Source organism: Grammomys surdaster, unplaced genomic scaffold (assembly GCF_004785775.1).
Source record: "Grammomys surdaster isolate TR1022 unplaced genomic scaffold, NIH_TR_1.0 211, whole genome shotgun sequence".
Taxonomy (NCBI): domain Eukaryota; kingdom Metazoa; phylum Chordata; class Mammalia; order Rodentia; family Muridae; genus Grammomys; species Grammomys surdaster.
Genome location: NW_021604656.1, coordinates 1041588 through 1068368, shown reverse-complemented (window position 1 = coordinate 1068368; position 26781 = coordinate 1041588).

Below are 26781 nucleotides of genomic sequence, written 5' to 3'. Positions count from 1 at the left end.
AGGAAGGAAGGAAGGAAGGAAGGAAGGAAGGAAGGAAGGAAAAAAGAGAGAGAGGGAGAGAGAAGGAGAGAGGGAGAGAGAGAGGAAGGGGGAATGAAGGAGGAAGGGAAGGAGGGAGGGAGGGAAGGAGGGAAGGAGGAAGGGAAGAAGGAAAGAAGGAAGGAAGGAAGGAAAAAAGGGAGAGAGGGGGAGAGAGAGAGGAAGGGGGAATGAAGGAGGAAGGGAAGGAGGGAGGGAGGGAGGGAAGGAGGGAGGGAAGAAGGAAAGAAGGAGGGAAGGAAGGAAAAAAGGAATGAAGGAATGAAAGAAAGAAAGAGAGAGAGAGAGAGAGAGAGAGAGAAAGAAAAAGAAAGAAAGAAAAGAATCAAAATGTAGATAGGAAAGATGACTCAGCGTGTAAGTGTTTGCTGCCAAGTCTGACGACCAGAGTTCAATCCCTGGGACCTACATAATGGAAGGTAAGAACTGTCTCTCACAAAGTATTGGCCTCTGATATCCACATGCAATTCAGTCTACGGCCACACACACACATACATATACACGAGCACACGCACACACATACATACATATGTGTACACACAAATAAATACAAGTACCTCACATAAATAAATAAATACTCTAAATTTTAATACACACCAGCATGCAAGTGTGTGCACAACAAAGCAAAATCCAAACAAGTCACTAAGCCATTGACATGAAAGGAATACTTTATCTTTTACAAAGCACGTCAGATCTGGCTCCAAGCTCCCACCGGCTTGCCAAGGGTTGGAGTGGTGGGGGAAGCTGGTTTCAGTTGTATCTTGCGGTTCCTTCTTAACCTCTTGCAATGTTTGATGCTCACACTGTCCGAGAAAATGAGGTACCCAGCCACACTTGGTTTTCCATCAAAGCAGAGGGGCCCCTCCCAGTCCCCACCAGGGAGCCTGCAATCAGAGTTGGCAGGCCTCCTAGAACTCTCAAAAGCTCCCAGGTTCTTTCCTGGATCCTGACATTGCATCCTTGCACTGAGCACAATAGGGTAGTGAGATGCTCGTGACTCACTGAAGGATGAGCCCAGGGTACGGTTACAGATCATTCACTGTCCTTCCTTCTCATCCCAGTCTTCAGAGCAGCAGGCCCGTCATGGCCACACCCTCCTCCATCCTCAGCACTTCTAAATATACAGGCTAGCAATCTACAACTCGTTCCTTTTAGGCACAATAAAATCACCGTTAGATTTCCCCCCCCCAAAAAAAAAAAAACCATGCTGTGTAAGTGATCTCTTCAAATAACCAGTTGCTCGTTCCCTCCTTGACTCACTACAAGAACGTGTCAAACTAACCAAGCTTGTTCCTCATATTTATGAGTCACAGATGTGGACCAGAGAGATCCCGGGGGATTGGAAGGGCCAGCTCCTAAGATCCTTTGATGGTTAGGGAAAGTGGCTTCCATAGATGGTAGTTCAAACATTTTGGAGATAAAAAAAGCACACGTGGACCTACTCCAAGCCAAATGCCTTGCTCGGTTTCTCTGATTCCTTATAGCCAACTTGTAATAGGATGCCTGGAATGGTCTAGAAAACCTCTGCACAGAGTTAAAGGGAAATAATAGACTGTCCGTGTTTCCTGGCTATGAAAAATATTCGAGAAATTCAACAGAGTAGGGAAAGTTTGTTTTGAATCTGGTTTCAGAGGCTTCTATTCATAACCGGCTGTCCCTGCTGTACCAGGACCTGTGGCAGAGTGACACATCATGCCCAGCAACTCACAAAAGCTGGTCACCTTGTAGCATCCGATAATCAAAGGGAAGCTCAAGAAGACATCAGAGTCACAGCCCTGGTGATCTAATGTCCTTCTACCAGGCCCTGCCTCCTGAACCCTCCTCCAACCTTCCAAAGACACCATCAGCGGAGGAATAAGCCCTCTACATTTGGTCTTCCGTGGACATTCACGAAGCAGCTATTACAGAATCAGTGCTGTGTCTCAGGAGTAAGGCTAGAAGCTGAGCCCTCCCTTGGTTAGAGTTATGTCTGAAACGTCTGTGTACCCAGGCTTTCCCGTGCAGAGCGTCATCTCCTCCCTGCTCGTTCTCCATAGGATCTTACAACCAGCAGGGGAGCTGCATCTAATGGTGTGGTTATGCTGCGTACTCCCCGTCATCAATCCATTCCAGATAACTGAGACTAAAGGGTGTTCCAGGCTCTATAAACCACTTCCCTCGCAAACACAAGGACCTAAGTTAAATCCCCAGAACCTATGCTAAAAATCCAAGTGTGGCGCTGTCCTTGTGTAACCCAGTGCTGCAGAGGTGGAGAGCGGAGCCTCTTCAGAGTTCATGGGGCCACCCAGCCTAGACCAAGCAGCAAGTTCCAGGCCTGTGAGAAACCCTGTCTCAAAAACCAAAGTGGACAGCGTCCTGAGGAATTATGTCTGAGACTGACCTCTGACCTACACACACACACACACACACACACACGCATGTACACACTCACCCACATAGAGGCTATACCTCTATACCTCCAGCCTAAAAGAGTCAGAGTGTTTGTGCAAAGGCAGAACCCCTGCCACAGTCACGTCTCCTGGATCTGTGTTTGTGTTCCACATCTTGACATTTCACAAGTCTCAGGAAGCAGCAACACTCTGAGTCACTCACAACCTAATAGAGTCCCTGGTAGACCTGCTACTCATTAATTGGTGCCTTGAGGACATCCACGGATTTGTCATTAATATGACAGACCTTTCCCCAGTAGAACGGTCAGAGGTGGCACTGGCAGGTTTGTGTTCTGATCCACGAGGTGGAAGTCAGCCTTGTGCACTGGGGAGCCAGGTTGGCCCACGTGCCGCTTAAAACTAACGTTGTTCACTTTGAAACACTTGGAGGTCTTAAATTCAAATGTAATTGAGATCATAAAACCGTGATATGTGCTTTTTCAAACAGAGAACTGAAGTCCAATTCATTGTTTTTCATCAAGTTTCTTCCTACTAAACAAAAGCATGCCTCATTTATTGCTCCTAAGTGGAGAACAAATTATAAGTCTTGACCCTTGGGGAAGTAGGAGGGATCCCACTAGTCTATCAACATATGGGCCCTCCCTTCAGCTGGGTCACATGTCACCCTGGGAGGTCCCAGGTGCCCTTCCTTTCTCTCCAGAAGTTCTTCAGCCCAGTCTTTATTGACAGCCATGCAGAGAGAAAACCCTAGAAGGTCAGCATGACCTTTTCTGCTATTCCTTGGGGGTTGTGCTGTTCTGCTTGGCTCCAAAGAAGGGAAGCAGAAAGCTGACAGCCAGAGAGAGACTGTTTGGAACCAGTCCTGAATGTCCCTATGACTTTTCAAGGACCATGCCTGAGGCAGCAGAGTGCTACTGGTATGTTCGGGGTGGTAAAAATATGTTTCATGCTCTTTCACTAGAGCCATTCCTTACATCTGCAAACAAACACACCTGTTGTCTTAGTGTCTTCCTAGGTTTCACATAAGAGTGAGCTTGTTCTGGTCAAAGTTCTTTTATGGGGGTATTTCTGGCTATGAATGGGGTCCAAATTGCCAGAGAATTAAGTGTAGGGGTGTGAATTCATGCAGTATTCACACACAGAAACACACACTAATACACACACACATATACACTCACATAGACTCAAACATGCCTACATATGCATGAGAACTGAAGGATAAAATTAACTTGATTCCCGTCCCTAAGACACCCAGGAACCCTGGTAAGCCCCAGATTTCCTAGGTGACACTCGATTGTAAGCTACCCCAGTATTCTCTTAGAAGCTCGTACTGTAAATTTGTAAACTCACAGTGATCCAGAGGTACTTGGTCAGTAACATCAGTGGGCAGCTCATGCCTTCATTCCAGGGCCTTCACAACAACCCTGACCTCACTCAAAGGCCTGGCAAGCTTCTAGAAGTGGAATGGGCCACAGACACATTCCAATCGCAAAGCCAAACTAGAAACCACTGGGTTTTAACCCAGATGCTAATTGCCAGAGGCAGGGTAGACTCAGGCAGGTTATCCAGAGCCTTCCTCTTGGTGTTTGGGGTGATCTCGATTCTCTGTCTCCCCAAGGCCCCTGAGTCCCCTTGGTTGGCATTCCCAGAAACTCCCCCAGGAAAGAGACCCTTCTCTGTGACCACTGGTAGGTAAAGCTGCATTCTCCCTGTTCTATGAGAAATAGGGGCAGCCCTGGATACTTGGGATCCCAGAGTGCAGATCCAGCATGCCCCACTCCACCTGACTCACAATCCTGGGAGTGAGACCCCTAAGCTTGTACATAAGAAGTCCAGGAGCCAAAGTTCCACCTAGTAGGGTTTCCAAGCCTTTCTAGGTCAAGATATCTTCTCAGTAATGTCTATGCTAAGGCCACCAGGTCAGGAGACTCTGAGGAATGGGGGAGAGCCAGGGAGCAAGCGCCAGCATGGGTACCTTCCTCCAGGTCATGAGCTTGCCAGGCTCACACCCTGCACTGGGCCACTGTCTGTTCTCCTGTCGCATCCATGTGTCCCTCACTCATCTATGTGCTCTCAGCATGTGTGCTTATGTGCATGTGGAGGCCAGAGATCAAACTCCAGTCATTCCTCAATCGTGCTACACCTTATCTTTCAAGACAGGGTGTCTCACTGAGCCTGGAGCTCACCAACTGGGCTAGGCTGGATCCCCAAGATCCTTCTGTCTCAGGCTCCTCGGCATAGGGGTTACAAGCATGCCAACAGGCCCTGCTTTTGGTACAGGGTCTAGGGAGCATATCCAAGCCCTTCTGCTGGTCAAGCCAGTACCTTACCTGCTTAAGCTAGCACCGTGCTCTGCAGCATTCACTTTCAGGCAGTCCAAAGAGCGAGCCAAGCTTGAGCAGGACTCTGGGCTTTACTTTAGCTCACTAGTGCCCATGCGAGCCACTTGGAAGGGAGAGGCTGGTGCCAGCTCAGGTCTGGAGTGTCTGTCCATCAACCCCTTGGTATCTACAGAGCTACCTGAGGTGCTCCCAGTCAATCAGGACTCAGTGAGTGATAGCTTATTCCCTACAGTCACTACCAGCCACCTTCATTCTTTCTAGAACTTAAGACTCTCAGCAGGATCATGGAAGCCCTTTGGGCTTTGTGTCACTCAGCTGGACCTGCCTGCTTTCTGCTTCTGTACTGGAGGCTTCAGAGAATATTTGTTCACAGTGACACTTGGGAGCGACTTCTTCTTTCTGTTGCTCTTCTGTACACACCACACCACACACACCCTCAGTGCTACACAAACACACACACACACACACACACACACTGTACACACCATACCGCACCACATCCAGGGCACACAACAGACCACAACACACCATACCACATATACTGCACAAACCACACTACATCCAATACCACATATGTGCCACATACCACACACTACATACAGACAAACACACAGAGACACACCACACCCACCACACACATACAACACCCACCCACCCCCAATACCCACCACACCACAAGGCAGCATACCGCACACATCACACACCACACCACACATACATCACATACACCATGCACATGCACACATACCACACACAAATACCGCACCAAACCACTCACACCACACACATACAGAGAGAGACCACACCATGCACATGCATACACACAGAGAGAAATGCTGTATGATTCTATTAATACAACTTATGCATAACAGCCAAGGTCAAATAAAAGGTGGGGTGGAGGAGTCCAGGTTGGGAAGAAGCAGTAACTCAAGGGGTTCAGAGCTTCAGTCTTAGAAGATGAAATGGCCCTGCAGCCCCACAGCGAGGGCTGGAGAATCACCTGAGAGGCAGACACTGGTCATGTCTGTGAAACATTATCAGGTTCATTGAGATTAGGAAGACCCACCTACAATGGGTGGTACCATTCCCTAGGCTGGATAAAAATTAATGGAAAGTGATCTGAGCACTCCTATGAATTCACACATCAGATGCAACAGGACTGGCTCCCTCAAGGTCCTGCCACTGGGCCTCTCCCCCCATGATGGCTTGGAAACTTGAACTGTGAGCCAAAAAAAAAAATCCTTTCTCCCTTAAAGTTGCTTTTGTTGGTATGTATTGCAGCAACTGGAAAGCATCTAAGAACAGGGCATGGATTCATGTATAAAAACCCACACTCATTTTCCTTATATAAAAATCATCTAGGATCTACTTAGAACCTACACATACACACACACACACACACACACACATACACACCATAGACGTTACAGCCACTGCATCATGTGTAATACCCACAACAGTGTGACTGCTACAGAAACAGCTGTCAGCTCTGCTGTTTAGGGCACAGGGACAGGAGCAATGGTTTCCTGATAAGTTTGACCCATGGCCAGTTGGATACAGGGAGGCAGCTTTGCAGGGATGTGATGAAATAATCCTGGAAGGAGGAAGACTCAATGCCGTGCTGCCTCTGGATTAGAAGCCAGCAGCTCCGCACTGGTGCCCTGTCTCCTCTGCTCCCATCTGCTTTCTGAGCAGCCAGCACTTCAGGCTCCATCCCAAGAAGACAGAGCCCCAAAAGCTGTGAGCCATGCCAAAGGCCACCTGAGACTCCTGCTGCCTGAGAGAGGCAGGCCAGCATGTCAACAGCCTGACCAGATGTGCTGACAAGCAGTGCCATCTTTAGGGGACGCGACATGGTGAGAAGCAGTGGGATCCTTAGGGAGCGCCTTTGGAGAAGATGATGAGACTGTGGGCTCTTCCTGCTTTTGCTTCCTGGACAGGAAATGAGTCATTCTGCCCAGACTCACACTTCCACCATAATGTCATGTCTTGCCACTGGCCCAAAGCAACAGTGCCAGTCAATCACAGATTAACTTTGAAGCCATGAGCCAAAACCAACCTTTTTTCTTTATAAGGTCTTGGGTATTTGTCATAGTGAAGGAAAGCTGGCTGGCACAGCTATGTTCTCTAAACAGTGTCATGAAGTTAGTCTTGGTTTGCAGAAAGCCGTGGCTGTGCCTCAATTACTGATGACTACAAACCACTGCCAGGCATCAGTGATGTGAACAGTGTCATGGGGGTGGGGGTAGGGGTAGGGGAGGGACACCTGAGAGGAGGCTTCCTGAGAACCATCTGCTTCCACACACCCTAAAAGGAGAAGCCCTTCTGTATGACAGAGCTCAAGAAGGGAACAGAAGTCACTAGACTAGAAGGATCTTTTTAAAAAGCATAAAGGAAGCCTAGCATGACTGTGCCCACCTATAGTCCCAGTGCACAGGAGGCGAAGGCAGGAGAATCACAGACTCAAAGCCAGTGGGGACTACATAGTGAGACCCTGTCTCAGACAGAAGGAAGAAAAGTAGGCAGGAAGAAAACTCTTACCTTTTAGCCTGTCCCCTGTCCATTGAGGTACTGACGAGAGAGAGAGAGAGAGAGAGAGAGAGAGAGAGAGAGAGAGAGAGGAAAGAGAGACACAGAGAGACATAGAGACTGTGTGTGTGTGTCCATGAATGTATGTGTGTTATGAATGTGCACATTTTTCATGTGTGTGCGTACATATGTGTACTGGTATGAAAGCATGTAGGTGCACATGCATGTGTACCCAAAGGTCAACATCAGATGCCTTCCTTTATGGCTCTGTTTGTTTGCTTGGAGACAAGCTTTCTCACTGAACACTGAACTCACCAATTCAACAACTTATGGAGCTCTCTCAGGTTCCTTCCCCAGTGCCGGGGTTATCGTATGTGCCACCGAGTCCAGCTTTTTATATGGGAGCTGAGGCTCAGACTCAGGTCTGTGTACTCATACCCCAAGCACTTTATACTGTCTTTTCAGCTTTCGCTTCTTTGTCTTAAATATAACCCATGCTTCTTGTCACGGCTTGTGAGTACTCATGTGTTAGACCTGATTCTCACCCCCACTGACTACCCTAGCACCCCATTCCTTGGTCTTACTGTATGGTTTTTCCTAGGGATAGATAAATGTCAACTTGATCCAGATAGGACACCAACAACATCCCAAAGAACCAATTCCACCAGAGTCTAAATTGATGATCCAGTGAATTTTTCAGGGTTGCTTATAGGAGCTTGAGTGACTCAGAAGCACTTGCATCACTGAGCAGTCTACCCCATCATAAATAATGACTCAGGAAAGACATCCTGCACACTTGCAGGCAGCTTATCTGGATGGAGACTCTCTTCCCCTGGAAGTTGTTGCTGCTTATGTGATGATGGCAGGGACTTTATGAATTTTATAACTTTTAGTAGCTTCCTGTGCCTTCTAAGTTTCCTTTAGTTCCTAAATCTTTAGGAGTCTCCTTCTTCCTCCCCAGTCAGAAATTAGGTACATAATAGGTCCTCACAGATATCATCCCAGAATATTCTTTGTGCTTAGAGAGGTCGTTCCCTGGTGTGCCATTTCTGCAGGCTCTTCTCAGACCAGCTCTGCACCCACCACCCTCAGCTTGACCTACATCATAACCTTTTTTGTCCTTGTGATGATCTGACCCTTGTACCCTCTCCATTTCAATTCTTAAGTTGCACTTCTTCCCTGGTGTTATAATTTCTACACACATTCTATCTAGAAACTCTCAGGCCCACATCATGCCTGCCTGTTTATAAAGTGACCGCCGTACTCCCAGTGTTTGTGCCTGAGCATTCAGTAGCTGCTTCAGAATTCACTGAGTAAATGAGGCCTGAGAACTTATCAATGGGTGTTGACGATAATTTAAAAACAAAGAAATAGGCCTTCTGATTACAAATGGATTTTTCATACACGGGATAATAATAGTCTGGTCCCTGACCCTCACTGCTGAAGAGCGTTGTCTAAGACTAAGAAACAGAAGTTTGAAACATCAGCTGTTATCATCAGAACACACAGGAGATCCTCTTAGTACCCACAGGAGACCCTCATGAGATGAGACCCATTGATAGGCCCTAACATCAGGGCGATGGAGAAGTTGATTAGACTGAAAGCTGCGATTCCAGCCACTCACCCCTGCAGCCTCCTTCCAGCTGTGTGTAACTCTGACCCAGCTGCATATGGTTTGGGAAGGTACAAGAGTCTGTAAAGGGCAAAGGCTTAACTGATGGAGGGTTCCAGCTAAGTAGCTATGAGGAATCCATCACCCATTGCCAGGGTGGAACTTTTGGATGAAGAAATGCTTGGAGGTCTCCGTATTCCTGTAAATAACCCCTCACCTAAGCTCCTATAAGTGACCTAAATACATCAGCAGTTCAACAACCTGGGCGTGGATGTCGTTCCTTCGGCCTGCCCTATCTGGGGTGAATAAACATTTGTTCAAGTGTTCGTAGAAATAGTTACCATAGTACACATCTAGAATGTCAAGGCAGGGGGCAGGGGCAGGGGCAGGAAGCACAGCACCTGCTTCCTGCATTGTCAAAATTCACAGATCTCACAGGACGTAAATGATGTACCAAGAGGCTGACCCCAAACCCAAGCACACACCTTAGTCATTGGAGACGGCAAGTGTCCACACATCAAAGCCCTAGTCCAAAAAGAGCTAAAAACGCACCTTCTAGAAGCTGTCTTTCCCACAAAACAAATGTTTTTCTTACATAAGACTTCCATTCAAAGAGCCACTTGAGGACATTCGGTAAAACTTAAAGAAAACAAAGGTCTGTGGAACACATGCAGGCCAGCTGTTTGCTAAGACCAAGTCACGTGGTTTGAGTCTGGGGTTTCTCTGCACCTCTGTATTCTCAGCCACGGGGGTTTGGGGCACTTGGAACAAGAACAAAAACTTGCTTGTACAGTTCTGTGGTGATGAAACCAGTCAGGTGTGTAAGGCATCTTGCAGGAAGACCTGGGCAGACATTCATAACAGCTTCCCCAAGCTAGGAGTTTCAGCCGGCAGGGGACCCGGGGACAAATGGCCTCCTCACACATCTTGTTTGGTTTATTCCCTATTGGCAAACTGCTGGGAGGAAAGAGTATCGGACGAGGGTCTCTATGGGCTCTCCAGCTCCATAGAGACAAGTGAGGACTCAGATGGGGCAAACTGTCTCTAAACATTTCTGTGAACCTTGGAGTCAGTGTCACCAAGGAGACACGTTTGATTTAAATAATGAGGAGGAGGAGGAGGAGGAGGAGGAGGAGGAGGAGGAAGAGGAGGAGGAGGAGGAGGAGAAAGAGGAGGAAGAGGAGGAGGAGAAGGAGAAAGGCATTGAGGATCTAGGGAAGTGGCTCAGTCAATAAACATTTTTGGGCTAGTATGAAGACCAGAATTGATGTCTCTAGAATCCACACATGAGCAGATGCAGTAGCACAGATGCCTGGGTCTCCAGTGCTTGGGAGAATGGAGTCGGGGACCTCTGAAGCTCAGTGGTCAGCTGGTATAGCAGAATCCATGGGTGCCAGGTGCACTGAGAGACCCTGTCTCAGAACACATGTGCAGAGACAGCAAGGTGGCTGACTCAGTAGGTTAAAAGCTCATGACCTGAGTTCAGTCTCCAGAACCCACATGGTAGGAGAAAACTGAAATCCCATGCATGTCATGGTATACACACACACACACACACACACACACACATCTGTGCCAACCAGACCTGCACCAGCAGAGGAGATCCCAGCACCTGAATGTTTGCTGCTTGAGACACTGGGCAGAGGCGGGGCCCGGGACCTATGGGGAGCCTCAGATGGAGATTATTGATAAATAGAGATACAGGGAAGAAAACCCAGACACAATCCTGCACATAGACACCAAAGCCACTAGCAAAGGGCACCTCAGAGATCTTAACTGGAGAACAAAGTAAAGCACAGTGTGGCCCTTACAGTTCTGGAACTGATGGCGTTGTGACCGCTCCCATACTTGCCCCTTCAGACAATTATTTTTGTTTTGGAAGCCTTAAGAAAACTAGGTTAGAAAGAAACTAAACACTCATTAATCTGGGTCTGGCATGACCCAAAAATCAATACATACCGCAGATTACCCAACTCTGGATCCTCCTCAGGGCCTGATGGTTGCTGTCTTTCTGGTAGCTGTGAGAGTGGCTGTCAACCGCCTATCCCCAGCACCCATGCCTTCACACAGCCCTCCAGTCACTCAGCCATGTCCTCTTGCTTATGAACTCATGAGCAACCCCCAGATAGCTCCCACAACTCAGACAAAGTGGCCCAAAATACCATCTCAAGCCAACAGCCCGTTTCTCCAGAAACACGCGAGCTCTGTAGATTCAGTATATGCTTTGGTCAGTTCTTAAGTCAACTTGACATAGCTGAGTCATTTAGAAGAGGGTACCTCAATTGAAAATGTGCCCCCATCAGAATGATCTATGGGCTAGCCTATGGTGCATTTTCTTATGGTTGATATGAAAGGGCCCACCTCAGTGTTGGTGTGTCAATCCTGGGCTGGTGGTCCTGGATGCGATAAGAAAGCAGGCTGAGCAAGTCATGGGAAACAAACCAGTCAGCATCATTTCTCCATGATCTTTGCCTCAGTTCCTGCCTCCAAGTTCCTGACATGCTTGAGTTCCTGCCCTGATATCCCTTAATGATGGGCTGTTACAGGACTACATAAGCTGAATAAACCCTTTCCTCCTCAAGTTGCTCTTGGCCGAAGTGTTTTATCAGAGCAATAGCAACCCTGAAGACAGAAATCATTACCAGAGAGGGTGTCAGGCCTGCCCATGTGTTTTCAGAAGGATTATGGTCATATAATACCTCCCACTCTGAGGAAATGATATGATTGTGCTCACGGAGGAGTTCCAGAGAGAAAGGATTTATGGTAATTGTCCAGTGCTGTCTGGTCAGAGACTGGCTCCTGCAGAACTGGGAAAAGGGCAGGCAGCTTTCCATTCCTCTTTGAGTAGCATGATAACCTTCACTCCAGAAAGGGTAAGCAATAATTGGGTTGCTGCTGTGTAAACACGGTGGTGGGTTGTCTTGTTTGGCCTGTGATTTGCTCTTGTTACTGTGCCGTCTTTGGCTGCTCGGACACTGAGTGAAATAAGGAAAGATAAACAGGACAAATGCTGCCTGTTAGCACAACCAAGGTAGGATGCTTCTCTAGGGGACATGTCATCCAGAGAGGCTTTGAAGGCCAGGCATAAGGAGCTAAGAATTTAGAGAGGTGTGTGTGTGTGTGTGTGTGTGTGTGTGTGTGTGTGTGTGTTTGCCCTTTGAGACAGGGTTTCTCATCGGCCTGTAGTTCTCTCTTCTGGTTGGCCTGTCTCTTTCCCCAGGGCAGGGATTACAAGTACCCACCACCATACCATGGTTTCTTGTTTTTACATGGATCCTCAGAGTCCAACTGAGGGCCTGGTGGTGCAAGGCAAGTCCTTTCTCCACCATCCTTGGCCCAAGGATTTGGATTTTGACTGAGAACAGACACTAGCCCCAAATGGAAACTGTCCAGAATCTCTCAAGAGCACACCTGAGTTCAGGACAGGCTGCAAGGCAAATAAGTTCCAGAAAGAACCTCAAGGCCCGAAGCACCCTAAATGGCCCTCTGGACTCTTGTGTAGCTGGTGGGCTTGTCATCCAAGTGAAGTGAGCTCCTTCAGATCAGAGCTGGACAGGGCTGTTTCTGGGATACTCCTTCAAGTCTGTCTCCACGGACAATTGAAGCTTGACTTGGTGTTGTCAGCCTTTTGCTCTGAGAACTGTTGCCTTTGCCTCTGTCTTAACTGGGGTTTCTATTGCTGTGATAAAACACCATGACCAAACGCAACACAGGAAGGGAAGGCTTGTTCACCTTACAGCTTAGCACTAAGGGAAGACAAGGTAGGAACCTGGAGGCAGGTACTAAAGCAGAAACGGTGGAGAAATGCTGCTTACTGTCTTGCTCCTTATGACTTGCTCAGTCTGCTTTTTTATATACCTAGGACCCCTTACCCACAATGATGTTGGTCCATCCACGTCAATCACTAATCAATAAAATCACTAATCAAGGCCAAGCTGGTAGGGCCTTTTCTCCATTGATGTTCTCGTATCTAAAATACTCTAACCTGTGTCAAACTGACATAAAGTCTAGCCAGCACAGTCTTCATCCTTTCTGCTCCTTTTCATTTTTCCTTAATTTACCTTTTCAGGTAAATTACCAGGTGTCCATGAGCAGCAACCAACCTCAGTGCTTCAGTCAGGGTCAAGTTGGCAAGATGGCTCAGTTGCTGAAGTGGCCACTTTACATACATGGAGACCTGAGTTCCACCCCAGAACCTATTTTTAAAAAAAATAGAAAGAGGGTTTTAATACAGGGAACTTGGAGTCACTGAATGAAGAGCACCCTGGTGAGCCAGGGCGTAGGTGACACTCTGGGGTGGGTCTGGCACATTGTCCTCAACTAAACCAGGTGTGTTCTACTACAAAGCTACTTGAATAAAATGCCTCCTGTGTGTGTGTGTTCCACACAATGACATCTGTCCTTCAAACCCTTGACGTGCCACAAGAGAATACTTCTCAGCGTCCTCAACAGTCAGATGGGGCCATGTGTTCAGAGAAGTGGAACTGTAGGCGTTTTCGTGACCCTGGAGAACACAGCGGCCCCACTCCAGCACGGCCAGCCGTCCACAGAGCAGACCACAGAGTTCCAGGGATGCCACAGGAATCCAGTGACTCTGATTGACACCTTTGATACTCCCCCAAACCCTGAGTTCATTAGTCAAGATGCCAGGGAAAAGAGGGAAAAAAATGAAGATTTCCTGAGGGGGAGGGAACTGGAAACAGAATAGTTCTATGCCGTAGACATGGGCTCACCAGACAAAGGACATCACTGAAGACCTTCCAATCACATGGCCAATCCTTCCAGCTTATCCAGTGACCAAGGAACCAGGTACAGTGTAGGAATCCTTAACTCCATTGATCTCAGAGACAAGAGAAAGGACAGTCTCCACAGGCAGCAAGTGCTTAAGAATCTAGAAAGACTGGTCCAGTTCTGCACTCACTTCTTCGAGACAAGACAGGATGCAGACCACAAACAGGTCCCAAGATCACCTGTCTCTCTGCCTGGACCTGTCCCAAGGCTCTGTCCCCATGGAACCCAGCTCGGGGAAGGTGTGGAACTAAGCTTGTTGTCGTTGGCAAACTTCCAGCAACCAGCAACACTTACCGTCCTCTCCTAACCCCAGCCCAGCCCTCCCGACTTTTATATTATAGATTTGTCTGAAGTCATACACCTGTATGAATGTACATACACACACACACACACGCACGCACTCGTCGATCCAGTGGAACAGGAGGGAGGCACAGTTGGTGCTCTGGCTACTGAATCTCTCTGGATAAGGAAATGCCAGAGTGCCGTAAAACCAACAGGAACTGTCTTTACAAATGTCCTGGACTACTGCGGAAAACCCATCATAATTTCTGGGACCAGTTACACCTACACCTTTCTTACTGTCTGTGAAGGATGTCCTGCAGCAGCAAAGCTTTTAGTAGAAAACACATGCACTCGCACACGTGCACACGTGCACACGCGCACACGCACACATGGTGGAGTGGGGATTTTTATTTCTGTCGAGATTTTAAAATAATCATAGCTTTAAATTCTACATGCAGCATGGACTTTTTTTAAGTGATAGTCACAAAACAACCTAAGCCATGGCTAAGAAGCTGCTACACCATTCTATCTTTTGACTCCACAAGTACTGAGCGCCCAGGATCCTCTTGGAACACAGGTCTCAGCAGGGGTAGCCAAGTCTGCAGCTTCCAAGAATCATGTGGTATCTGCCATGCTGCTTCCTCCAATCAGACTTCCTCTCCCTGCTCTGGTCTCCTTACAAGGATCTTCACCTCCCACTGGGGCCCACTTATTTTTAAGCTGTGTGTTTATATGTATGTACATCCTGTCCACATATGACCTTACAGTGTAACTGACATTTGACCTACTAAGAGACCCTCTGTTCCCCAATCTTGAATCTAGACAATGCAAGGACATTATGCAAGGACAATATGGCAGAAAGGGTGGCCATGGGGTCATCACTGTGTAGTTTCTTCCAGTTGTCTGAGGAGCCCCAAGACACCCAGCCGCCAAGTTGTGAAGAAACCCAAGTCGCAGGTGTGGAAAAGGAGAAAAATTCCAGCCACAGCCCACTAACCTGTCAGACTGACGAGTGACTGAGAACTCACACATCCCAGCCCAGGCCCCAGACACAAAAGACCAAAGAGGAGCTGCTCTGCTATGTGGTGTCAAAGTTTTGGTCCAAAGGACCTGGGTACTTATTTGTGTCTCATACTATGTATCCAGGAAGCTCCCTGACATCTTAAATTGCCAATAGTTCACGTGCACAGCAGGGGCACAGCATCCTCAGGCTTGGCTAGAGGTTTGTGCAGGCCTTGGGTGTCAGTCCTGCCTGCTTTGGTCATGCAGCAAGCTTGTGAGGATTCCTGAGGAAATTTAGGCATTAGCAATGCAAACCACTGGAGGTGGCTCCTGAGAGCTGTGCTAAGCCTTGATTGAAATGTGTTGTACCCAAGGAGATAAGTACTCACCACACAGGTGAACAGAAAACAAGAAGCCCAGGGGACAGCTGGTCAGAGTACTGTCTCCAGCTCCCTGGAGCAGAAGTTGGATCCTGCCTGGCTTTCTAGCACAGAGAGCCCTCCAGGACAGAGCCTATCCAGGGTCTCTTAAAGACCTGCTGCCTTTCATTTCAAATGCTTTCATATTTTCTGGAGGGTCTGGAGATTGGGTTTTAAATGAGTTTATTTATGAAATATTTCACAAGCCAAAGCAAAAGAATAAGCAGCAGATGATAGATAGATAGATAGATAGATAGATAGATAGATAGATAGATAGATAGATATGATGGGTGAGTGGGTGGATGGATGGACGGACAGAGAGAGAGAGAGAGAGAGAGAGAGAGAGAGAGAGAGAGAGAGAGAGAGAGAGGATGCAGATTGAACATCACCAAATCACATGCTCAAAACATCTGGCAGAAAACAACCAAGGAAGCCTAGCTTAGGCAGTCTGCTGGGGTTCCCAGTAGAAAAAGTGCCAGCCAGAATGAGGTGTCTCCCAAGATGAGTCTTCCAAATGACAGAACAAATAGCCACAAATAAAGATGACATCGCAGCATTCAGCAGAGACTGACTGGGGAAGTTGAGGCAGTCAGCTTGCTTTCCTGGTTGAACTTTCTTTCTCTCCATAACTGAGCCTCCCACAGCTAACCTTCAGTTTCTTTCTGACCGAAGACACTCTTATAGCACACAGTACAGTAATAGCCTCTGTTGGAAATGGTTTGCCTTTTAATGGAGTTTAAAGTCCTATGATTCTACCCTTGGGTGGCTTTGCTGTTTTCCCTTCCCCACCACAGAACTTGTGTGTGGGGGGGGGCATCTCACTCCCAGATAGGAGGTCTTGGAGGACACTCTGAGACAAAAACGCTTGGGTCTGAGATGAGGGTGGGGGGGTGACCCAGCTTTCTGAGCCAGCCTTTCAATGACTTCAAACAGCTCCAGACAATTTTTCAGTACAAAGTACATGACACCAGGGGTCCCACAGCCCTCCCCTGTGTCCCAGCAGACCAGCTGTGAGGGAAGCAGCTGCAGTCAACCAAAGGAAATAATGGAGCGGCTGTGGAGGACCAGTCGCTCTTGACTCCATAAGCCACATCTGGTGCCCACCCTATTACAAGAGACCTCCCTCAACAGCAGCTGCTTGACAACTGGGCTTCAGCCACCTTCACCACACAGATGGCCAAATGACAGGTGCCGTGCAGGCTCCTTCCTCAGACTGCCAGAGTAGAGCTGGTCTGTGGCTCAGCACTCCATGGGCTCTGAAGTTACTCAGATAGATGGCACTGTTCTGTCCAGCCTGCCTCCCCAGCCCCAGCCTTATCTTTAGCACGAAAGCCAATGGACCACCAAGATATGGGCTAAGTGATGGAAGGATATGGGCTTAAAACCAGGATATGACCACCCAGTCCTGAATCCTGTGTGGCCTTCAACAAGGCAATCATGTGAGAGTCAGTCTGCTTGTGTACAGGACGGTCTGCTTGGCCACACTGTTGTAAGAGTCAAGGAATAGCGGACAGACTTCCACCAAGGCTAAATGAAAAACAGCGAGTGCATGCCCACCACAGAGTGTGTGTGTGTGTGTGTGTGTGTGTGTGTGTGTGTGTGTGTTTGTGTGTGTGTGTTGTATATGCTGTTTTCAGGATGTGTGTGAATCCGCATAATATATATGTATATGTGCATGTTCACACATGCCTCTTCCTGAGATAGAGTCCATGGACACAGACACAAACACCCTGTGGGCACATACACAGGAAACACACACACACACACTTTGAAAAAGGCTCCACCCATTCTTCAATGCTGTTTGCTTTGGCTGATAATCTCATTGTCTTTTACAATTTCATGTGAACACATGCAGCCTTGGGTCCCAAACAAAATTGACAGTGTCTCCCTCGTCCTCCTCCTTTCTTTTGCCACCCACCCGGCATTAACCTCCCAGACCTTTCCTGGAGGCCTTTGGACTTCTGTCCGAGATCAGCAGACTCTGAATGCTAAGTTAGCCCCAGGAACAAGGTGACTGCGTCAGTTCCCAGAACGCATGGAGAGAGCAAGAAGAGACTCCCAGGAAGCCACCCTGGACACGATCCAGGAACACCATGCCCTGCTGACTCCAGGACAGTCAAGCATACAGTGATGGACCTTGATATCTTTTTACCACAGGGTGTTGATGCCTGTAGGTCACAGTCCTGGCTCAGAGGACCCAGTACTGTGCAGAACAGTACATAAAAGAAGAGGCAGGGCAGAGGCCTGTAACATGTACACAGAACATCAGAGACACAGTGTGTCTCCCAGCTGGACTCCTGCAGAGGCTCTGGGGCCATGGTAGGACACTAGTCCTTAAGTGCTCCATGATGAAGCAGAGGGTGTCTGTGGACGTTCTGATGATCCCATGACCATCTATGACTCCAGCAAGGCAATTTGTGGATGACCTTAAATAGTCATGAGCTTGACTCTTGTTTCAGGGACCTCCTGTTATGAAATCTCTGCTTGAGGGGCTGGAGAGATGGCTCAGTGGTTAAGAGCACTGACTGCTCTTCCAGAGGTCCTGAGTTCAAATCCCAGCAACCACATGGTGGCTCACAACCATCTGTAATGAGATCTGAAATCTCTGCTTGATCCTGACGCCCATGCTTCCCTTTCCGTGGACCTATATTTTAACTGGTTGATCTCATTGCCATGATCAAACGTCTGTAAAAGCCAACTTAGCAGAAAAATGATTCCGTTTGGCTCACGATTTAAAGGGATACAGTCCCTTGTGGTGGGGAAAGCTTAGTAGCAGGCAGCATCATGGCACAAGGGGCTTGAAGAAGGAAGCTACAGAGATAAGCAGTTCTCAACCCGTGGGTTGCAAACCCTCTGTGGGTCACATACCAGATATTCTGCGTAGCAGGTAGTTTATATTATGATTCATAACAGTAGCAAAATTACAGTTACAAAGTAGCAACGAAAATAATTTTATGGGTGGGGGGTCACCACAGTATGAGGAACTGTATTAGAGGATCACAGAGTTAGGAAGTTTGAGAACCACAGATAAAGGAGAAACCAGACAGGAAGTAGGCCAGGCTATTATAGGCCTCAAGACCCACCTTTAGTAACCAGCTCCCTCCAGCAAGGCCCTACTTCTTAAAGATTCCACAACCCCTCCCTTCCCATTCCCTACCCAACAGTGCCACGATCTGAGGACCAATTGCTCAGACACGTGAGCCTGTGGTGGGAAGTTTCACATTCAGCTCTTTAGCCAAAACAACATGCAGTCTGTAGAGGCCTCTTATGAGCCTGTATCTCAGGGTTTACCCCACTCAGAACATCCGTGGCCCACGCTGGGAAGTACCAAATCCATTTCAGAGACTGGTAAGCCCTGGTGCTTCAGACTACTGAGGCCTCAGAGGAACAAGTGAGGGGAAAGGTTGATGTTCCATCAGCTTGTCTGAGCTGACAGGTGCCCTGATGGCAGGGAATGCATCATTTCTGGGTACAGGTGGAAAGACATTGCTGGAGAGATGGGTACTGGAATCAGTAGGCCAGGAAGGATCTGTCCTCAACACTACAGGTGCTGACTACCCTGGTGGAGGAGAAGGGCTGGGGACAGAGGTGCTGTCCTTGACCTGAGCCCCCAGTTCTGTCTTTGGACTTCAGTGTTCTGGTTCTCACTCCTTCAGTAAGATATGGTACTCACCATTACTGCACCAGACTTTGACTCTCCAAGCCTCTGCTTCCCACAATCCCCTGCGCCCCTCATCTGGTTATCTGTCTCCCTGGCTGTATACACACATACACAACACACACACACACCAGATGAACAAGACCCATAGTGGATGTGTGGGTATTGTAGATGAGGCTCAGAGTCCCAGAGCACCCATTGGGGGAGGGGGTTCCAGTGCACCTATCACTATATTAAGTTCCTATGTCTGTGACTGCAGGCAATAAATTGGACTAAAGACACAGAGATGACTTGGTGGTTAAGAGTGACTAGTTATGGCTCAGCAGTTAAGAGCACTTATGGTCCTTACAGAGAACCAGAGTCTGATTTCCAGCGCCCCCATCAGGTGGCTGACCACCACACATGACTCCAGCTTCAGGGAATCTGATGCCCTCTTCTGGCCTGCATGGTACCTACACGCATGTTCATAACCACACACATCATTTAAACATAAAATAAGAAGTAGAGAGGTAGTTTGCTAAGACAGGGAAAGCACTCCTGAGGATAGAGTAAGACTGAGCCAGTGAGCCCAAGGTAAAGCAAGGGCCACAGGGCACCAGACCCTTTCTAGGGCATTCCACAGCACCTGCCTCTTGCCCATGCTTCGTTTGTGAGTGATGCGTGGGTGAGAAAGGACGTCCACTCTTTTTCTGCAAACTGGCCTGAGTGTGCTCCATTGGTTGTAGGACACCAGGTGGGGAAGAACTTCCTTTGTATACTAATCTTGAAGCAGCTTTGTCCTGCCACAAGGTTGTACAGCGCCCTGGCAGCAGCTGCTCCAGCACGGAGCCTTCCTCTTCATTCTGGAGCCAGCTGCAAGGAAGGCAATTGTGAAAGTGACCTAGAAAAGCCACTTTGACCCAGGTAGGAAAGGCAGGAAGGAGAGGGAAGCTGCTGCAGGCTCTGAGCAAATTGTCAGTTGGCCCTCTGTCCCCTCCAGCAGCAGGAGCAGGCCCTGCTGTTACCTTCTGTGTATCAGCTCCCTGCTAAGGCCTAAGGCAGCCTGTGGCTCCGATATTTAACCCTGCCACCTGGAACCCCCTTCCTTTACTCTTTCGCTGGGAACTTGGTATCTCACGGCTAAAGGCCTGCCCATTCCTGAGACTGACCCTCCCCAGAGTCATTGTCTCCATACCCCCTTCTCAAACAACAAAACAATAAAATCCTATTTGTGTTGGAGGTGAAGTCAGATTACACCTCAGCCTGCTTGTCTCTAAGGCCTGTTTTAGTCAAAGGACCCTAAGGAGGCTGGAAGCTGGCCAGCAAAGTGATCATGGGGACAACAAGTAGTCCTCAGGATACTTTAAGGCCTTGTCTTTCACATCAGTCCCACAGCACCGGGTGCTTTTCAACCGGTTCTGAGAGTTCTCGAAGGCAAGAGGCCTGCAGGGCAGGCATGAGGGTCTGTGTCCACCGGGGGCCAAGCTTCTGCACAGCTGGAGTGTGCTGATAAGAGTGTGGTAAGAGTATTACCGGGACAGGGTGGGTCCCCTGGGTGCATGCTCTCCCTCTGCCTCCTGGCTTCTGCATACTTTGTCCCCTGCCATCACCATGAAATACAGTGTGACCTGTCACATTCCAGAGCTGTGGCCTGGAGCCACCCAGCCCATCACATTGGCAAAGGAAGGGCTGGGCCACACAGCTGCTAAAAATGGCTGCTTCAGCCTTCCTACCCCAAAGAGTACACACTGACATTCCTGCCATAGTTGAGGAAGGTCCTGCCCTGCTCCACTTTGTGGCAGCTGCTCCTCAGTGCTCCCCTAGACTGCAGTAGCTCCTCCCAGGCCTCCTTGCATTCCACAAACTCCAGTCAGAAGCCTCTGTTTGCAGGAGCTGCAAGCCCACCAGGCAGAGGGTGCTCAGTGCTCCCTGGTCCCACAAAGGGTCAGGGACAGGCATGTTGTGGGCATGCCTCCTCCCAGAGAGAGGTAGTAAGCCACCAAATGCCAGCCTCGCTGCTGAGGTAGGGAAACTGTAAACTACCTTTCCCTAAAGCCCAGCAGGGTCTGCCTCCTGGCTTACTGCCTCCTGGCTTGTCAGTGATTTATCTTCTGACATCTTGAAGGACTGCTTTGGAAGGTGAAAATATAAAACACACAAACAGTTTTTCTTCCTGGGGTGAGCCCAAGAATTAGCATAGGCCTCTCCAGACATGGGTGTGTGACTTGCCTCTTCCAAGGTCTCTGGGGAGCGAGGGAACTCAGCTGAGTCTCCAGCCCACGCCCTGGCCCAGCCTTGTGGTAGAACTGGAGTCAGGCGCCATTGGAGCAGAGTTGGCGGCCTTCCCGGGTTGGGAAGAGGGCTTCATTGGGTGAGTCCCACAGACTGGGGTGCCCCTGGGGCGTGTAGACCAGAGCAGAGTTAGGAGCCCCGCCAAGCCTCCTCTCCAACGACACCAAAATTATCCTGTCGCTCCTAGGGCTGCTGTAAACATTACAAAACTCTTTGAAGTTCAAACTGTGCCTGCCCACAGAAGGGGCTTAGCAGCCAAAATGTCTTACAGGGCAATTAAGATGTTGTCTGCAGGTATCAGGTTGTCTGCAGGGTTTGCTGGGACTCAAGACCGGTCTGCCAAAAGGCCGGGCACAACCAGGCAGTGGCCACACAGGCCACACAGCTTAGGGAACACAGCTGAAGGAAATGAGCCAGTGCTGGGTCCCACACAGTCTCCTTCTCACCTGCACCTTGGTCTCAGGCCACGCACCTGAGCTCAGGCGCTTTGATGGCCTGCCCGCCTGCCTTTGTGGGCAGTGCTCCGGGTGCTCTCGGTGCTCCAGGTGCTCCGGGCAAAGCTGTGAGTACTGATTCTGTTTGCTTTTTATCAGAGAGCTGAGGAAGGAGTTGAAAGCTGAGGCTTGAGCCTTTCAAATAAAACCTATAAGCCTGGGGAGGTTAGACCACCACCAGCAGCCCTGAAAGGGAGCCAGCATGTGTCTGCAGCCTCCTCAGGCCTGGGCTGGGCTGGGCTGGCAACTAGCTTTGTAGTGCACCAGGAACCCTCTTTGGGAATTGGGCTGTGGTTTCATTGGGATCCAGTCAGGAGCCTAAGTCTAAACACTGAAATGTAGCTTCTCCTGTTCTGCATCAAAGCTCAGGCTGGTTGCATGCTACCTGAGCCTTCTCCAACTGAGAAGCCCTAGACAGGGAATTCTATTCATGAGTGGTGCCCCTGGGCTAGGCAGGTAAGGTAGCAATGCCACCAGATGGATGCAAATGGGGACACAGAAGAAACTCAAGCAGCTGCAGTGTAGACCAACACACTCACCTCCAAATGGGCACACACATAGTTGCAAAAAGAACAGAATAACCCACCAATCCAAAGGAGAGTGCCTGGGCTCCCTAGGCCTGAGACAGCTGGGAAATTTCCTCCAGGACGAGACACCATACTCAAGGGACCAGCATCTATTCAGGGCTGCTTGCCAAAGCTACATTCATGTGTTTGGTCAGAAGAAGGCCTTCCAACAGTACTGCCAGGCCAGGTTCCTGCATCTCATGACTGCAGGGAATTATGAAGACCTGGGTTTACCTGTGCTCACACCTGACGAAGAACACTGTGTCCCGTTCAGAACAACTTGGTCCAGGCACCTGCTGGGTGTGGGCCACACCAATGAGTACTGCACCCTGCCCTTAGCGTCTCCTACACACTGAGCTAATGGCCACCTTTGGCCAGCAGCCTAGCTGATTCTTTATACTGCGGTAAAATATACATGATATATACTATGTCATGGTTTGTGTATGTATATATACTATTTTATATGTTATTTTATGGTTTGTGTATGTGCGTATTCATGTGGGTGTATGCATGTGGCACATGCGGGTAGAGACCATACTCCTCAATATTTTTGGAGACACTATCTCGCACTGAACCAATGGGGAGTTCACCAATTCATCAAAATGAGCTGACCAGAACATTCCAGGCATCCCCCTGTTCCTGTCTCCCCAGTGCTCTGGTTATAGGTGTTCATGACTGTGCCCTCTGTTTTATGTGCATGCTAGGATCTGAACTCAGATCTTAATGCTTGTGAAGCAATCGACTTACCAACTGAGCCATGGCTGCACCCTACCCCCACCTCCTAACCATTTCTAAATACACAGGCTAATGGCTCTAAGCATATCCTTGGCTACTGACCTCACCCACCCCTAGAAATCTCTGTTTCCCAAACTGAAGCCGAGGCCCTATTAGAGGCCCTATTAAACACCGGCTCCCCTCCCCCACATGCCCTGCAAACCACTCTCCTTTCTGTCTATGAATTTAGCTGCTTTTAAAACTTTGTGGAACGGAGCCAGATGGAATTAATTCCCTTCTGCTCTTTTCCCAGAAGAAAGGTCCTTTTTAAAAAGACAGTCCTGTCAAATAGGTGCAGTTATTTTACTCAGTTTTCTTTATTTTTCTCCATTAACACTCGGTAGAGGCAATAACGCCAGCTCTTTGAGTTGTAAAGTCTATTGTAAAATAGAATGGAGTGAGTCCCACCACTGTTAGTTCATAGAAAGGTTTCGTGCCCTGACCCCCAAATAACTCCCCAGAGCTACACCTTTACCTTCACATACTCAACACGACTATTCTATCTCCCAGTTCTGAGAATGCCTGCTGGCGACCTACCACAGCTCACTGCTAAGATTTTCCTGCTTAATGACTACAACCTAATTCGATGGCAACTGTACTCAGTATTTTGAATTTGTGTCTTTTCTCTCATTTAGCCACATGCAGTGTGATTTGGGGTTGATATACAGGGCCGTGGTGTAGACGGTATATTCCAGACTGTCTTATCACTGCCCAGTAACAGGTAAGGTACCCCACAGCACCCCACGTTCACCTAGTTATGTGAGATATTAGGCACTCCGTTGTAAACAGACTTTGTTTGCTGTGGCTTGGCTGGACACGGAGCTGACAGAAGTGTTCTCAGCATATTGAGGAGGTGAGGTAAAAAAAAAAATGACAGTTTCTGGCAAGTCACTAACTCTCCCTTGTGGTCTCCATTCCCGATGCATTTAGTGGTGTGAGGACAGCTAGCTTGAACGGTGTAGTCTTTGAGACTGGCTATTCCTTCGAGTCACTGGTATGTCAGTAGCTAGTCCTTTGTGTCATTGCTCGGTAACACCCCTTGTTCTTGCACGGTATCTGCCCTGTCGTCTCTGTCCATCCGTGCTTCGCCTGCATTCTCAAGGTTCTTCCCTGTTGGCTGTGTGCCATAGCTCCCTTTCTTTATGTGGATGGGTACTATTCTAGTGTATGTTTCTAAAGTATCCAGGATTCATTCACTCCTGTACAGTGAGGCCTGAGGACAGGATGCTTGTGAAGGGAAAAGTGACTCCCCACAGGTCCTCAGTGGCAGGAGGCCATGCCATGCTGAACCCCACGGGAGGCCCCAGGGAAAGGTCAGGAGGTAGGAGTGAGGCAAACAGCAGTGAGATTCCTGATTCTGGCCTCCTTGGGAAGGAACCAGTCAGACAGGGTAAGCAGGCTCTTCGGCAGAGATGTCCCTGTTGTCTGCTACCTGGACCCACAGGAGGAGAGTATCTCTACAGTGGCTCAGAGTGGGGAAGCCTGAGACAGAAGGTAGTGGAGGAGACGAGGGATTGGTTGGTTGACAAAAGGCCCTTTCCTAGGAATTAGCTGTGTGTCTCTGCAGGGTCAGCGAGGCCTCACAGTGCAGTCTCAGAAGAAAGGAAATGTGGTTGGCACACACATGTACACAGCATTTTTTTTTAATCCATCCATTAATATGCACTCAGTCTGTATCTGCCTTTCAGCTATTGCAGTAAAAGCTGCTGCTGGTGGGGCAGGCAGGCATCGGCTCCAGTTCTGGGCAGCCTTCCTATTTCTAGATGTTTGCATTTGTGTGTGTGAGAGGGAGGGTATGTGTTTGTGCAAGGGCACAAGCATGCAGAGGCATAAAGGGACCCTCTGATGTCATCCATCACCTTTTCTTGGAGACAGGGTCTCTCATTGGCTCAGAATTGACCAAACAGGCCAGCTTGGCTGACCTGAGAAATCCAGGGAGCCTCCCACCTGTCTCTGTCTCTCCAGCACTGGGATGACAGGTGCACACCAGCACACCTGGCATTTTTATAAAAAGGGTTTTGGGGACAACACGCAGGTCCTCAAGCACTTTACCATTTGAGCTATCTCCGATGCCCCAGCCTTCACTTTGTAAAGGTTTTGGGTGGCTTGTTGTTTGTTTGTTTGTTTTAAGAAATCAGGAAAATAGCTGGGCAGTGGTAGCACAGGCCTTAAATCCCAACAGGAGGTAGGCACAGGGAGGTGGATCTCCGTGTCCAAGGACAGCCTGGTCTACAGATCGAGTTCGACGACAATCAGGGCTACAAAGAGAAACTGTTAACAAACAAACAAACAATAACAAATATGTGAAATAAATAAACAAATACATACATACATACATACATACATACATACATACATACATACAAATTTTGAAAAAGGGAAAACCCCTCCGTATCTACCCCAAAGGCTGAGTCATGAAACGGATTCACTCACATGAGTGCTTTGCCCTCAGCACCTTCCCTCCAGCATCACTGACCAGAGCAGTCACAAAGTCTGTTTCTAGATCAATAGCAGCACCTGGACATAGGCTCCCTACAGTAGCAAACAACCCCAGTGTAGCTTCATGGGAAGAGGCAGCACCCCACCCAACTCCCCAAACCCCGACCCTGTAACCAGGGGCCCTCAGTGCCCTCTCCCAACACATTCGATAATTCACAAGGCCTTCAGGTTCCCAGCCCTCTCTCCACAAACCCCAGCTCACGTCCCTGCCCCGCCCCCCTCCACAACTCCCAGCTTGCAGAACCCTTCTCCAAGGCCTGCGTCTACATCTCAGTCACCGTCCTTCCCTAGACCCTTGAAACCATCAGTACTGCTACGTCTGTCATCAGAAGTCAGGGGAGCGAGGACAAGAGCCATCAATCTGCAGTTCTTCCAAGAAAAGGACACCCCATCTCTACTAGAACCCGGTATGTTAGACTTTGTACTACAGTCTACCTCAGGTTATTGGAGGGAAAAGAGCCGGCACACATATCGACGGAGGTGATAACCATCTTCAAGAACTGGAGAGGGAAGCCGCAGGTGACTCATTGCTGGCCCACTGACATACAGCTGTGGCCCGCCTAGCACCGCTGGAAGGTGAAGGTCAGCAGGAAGCGCACCCTCCTCCCTCTACAACTCAGTCAGCCTGAGTCATGACTCATGGGAACCTCCCACGTGGCTCTGAGAAGAGGAAAGGATGTGAGGCCACTTTGGAGATGGTAGAGGAGAAAGGGAAAAAAGTAAGCAGCCCATGCCCTGCCAGGAAGCCGAGCAAAGAGCTGCACCCATGGTGGCTGGAGTGAGGCCAGAAACCCCTGGCTCCGCTGGGTGCTCTCGATGTTCTTACCTTGCTTGCCCTTTCTTCTTATCGATTTGCATTCCATCGTCTCTTTTCTAGTGCCTGCCACCCACAGCTACACACATACACACACACACACACACACACACACACACACACCATGCACCCATGCAAGTTGGGGTAGCACCTACCAGCGGACAGCACTCTCATGGACTGGCTACTCACATAGCACCCACCCTGGAGGCCTGGGTGAGGAGCTCCTGTGTGGGTGGTGCAGAGAGGCTTAAGTGTGGCAAACGCTAGAATGCCATCAGCTTGTCTTGAACAGACTACTA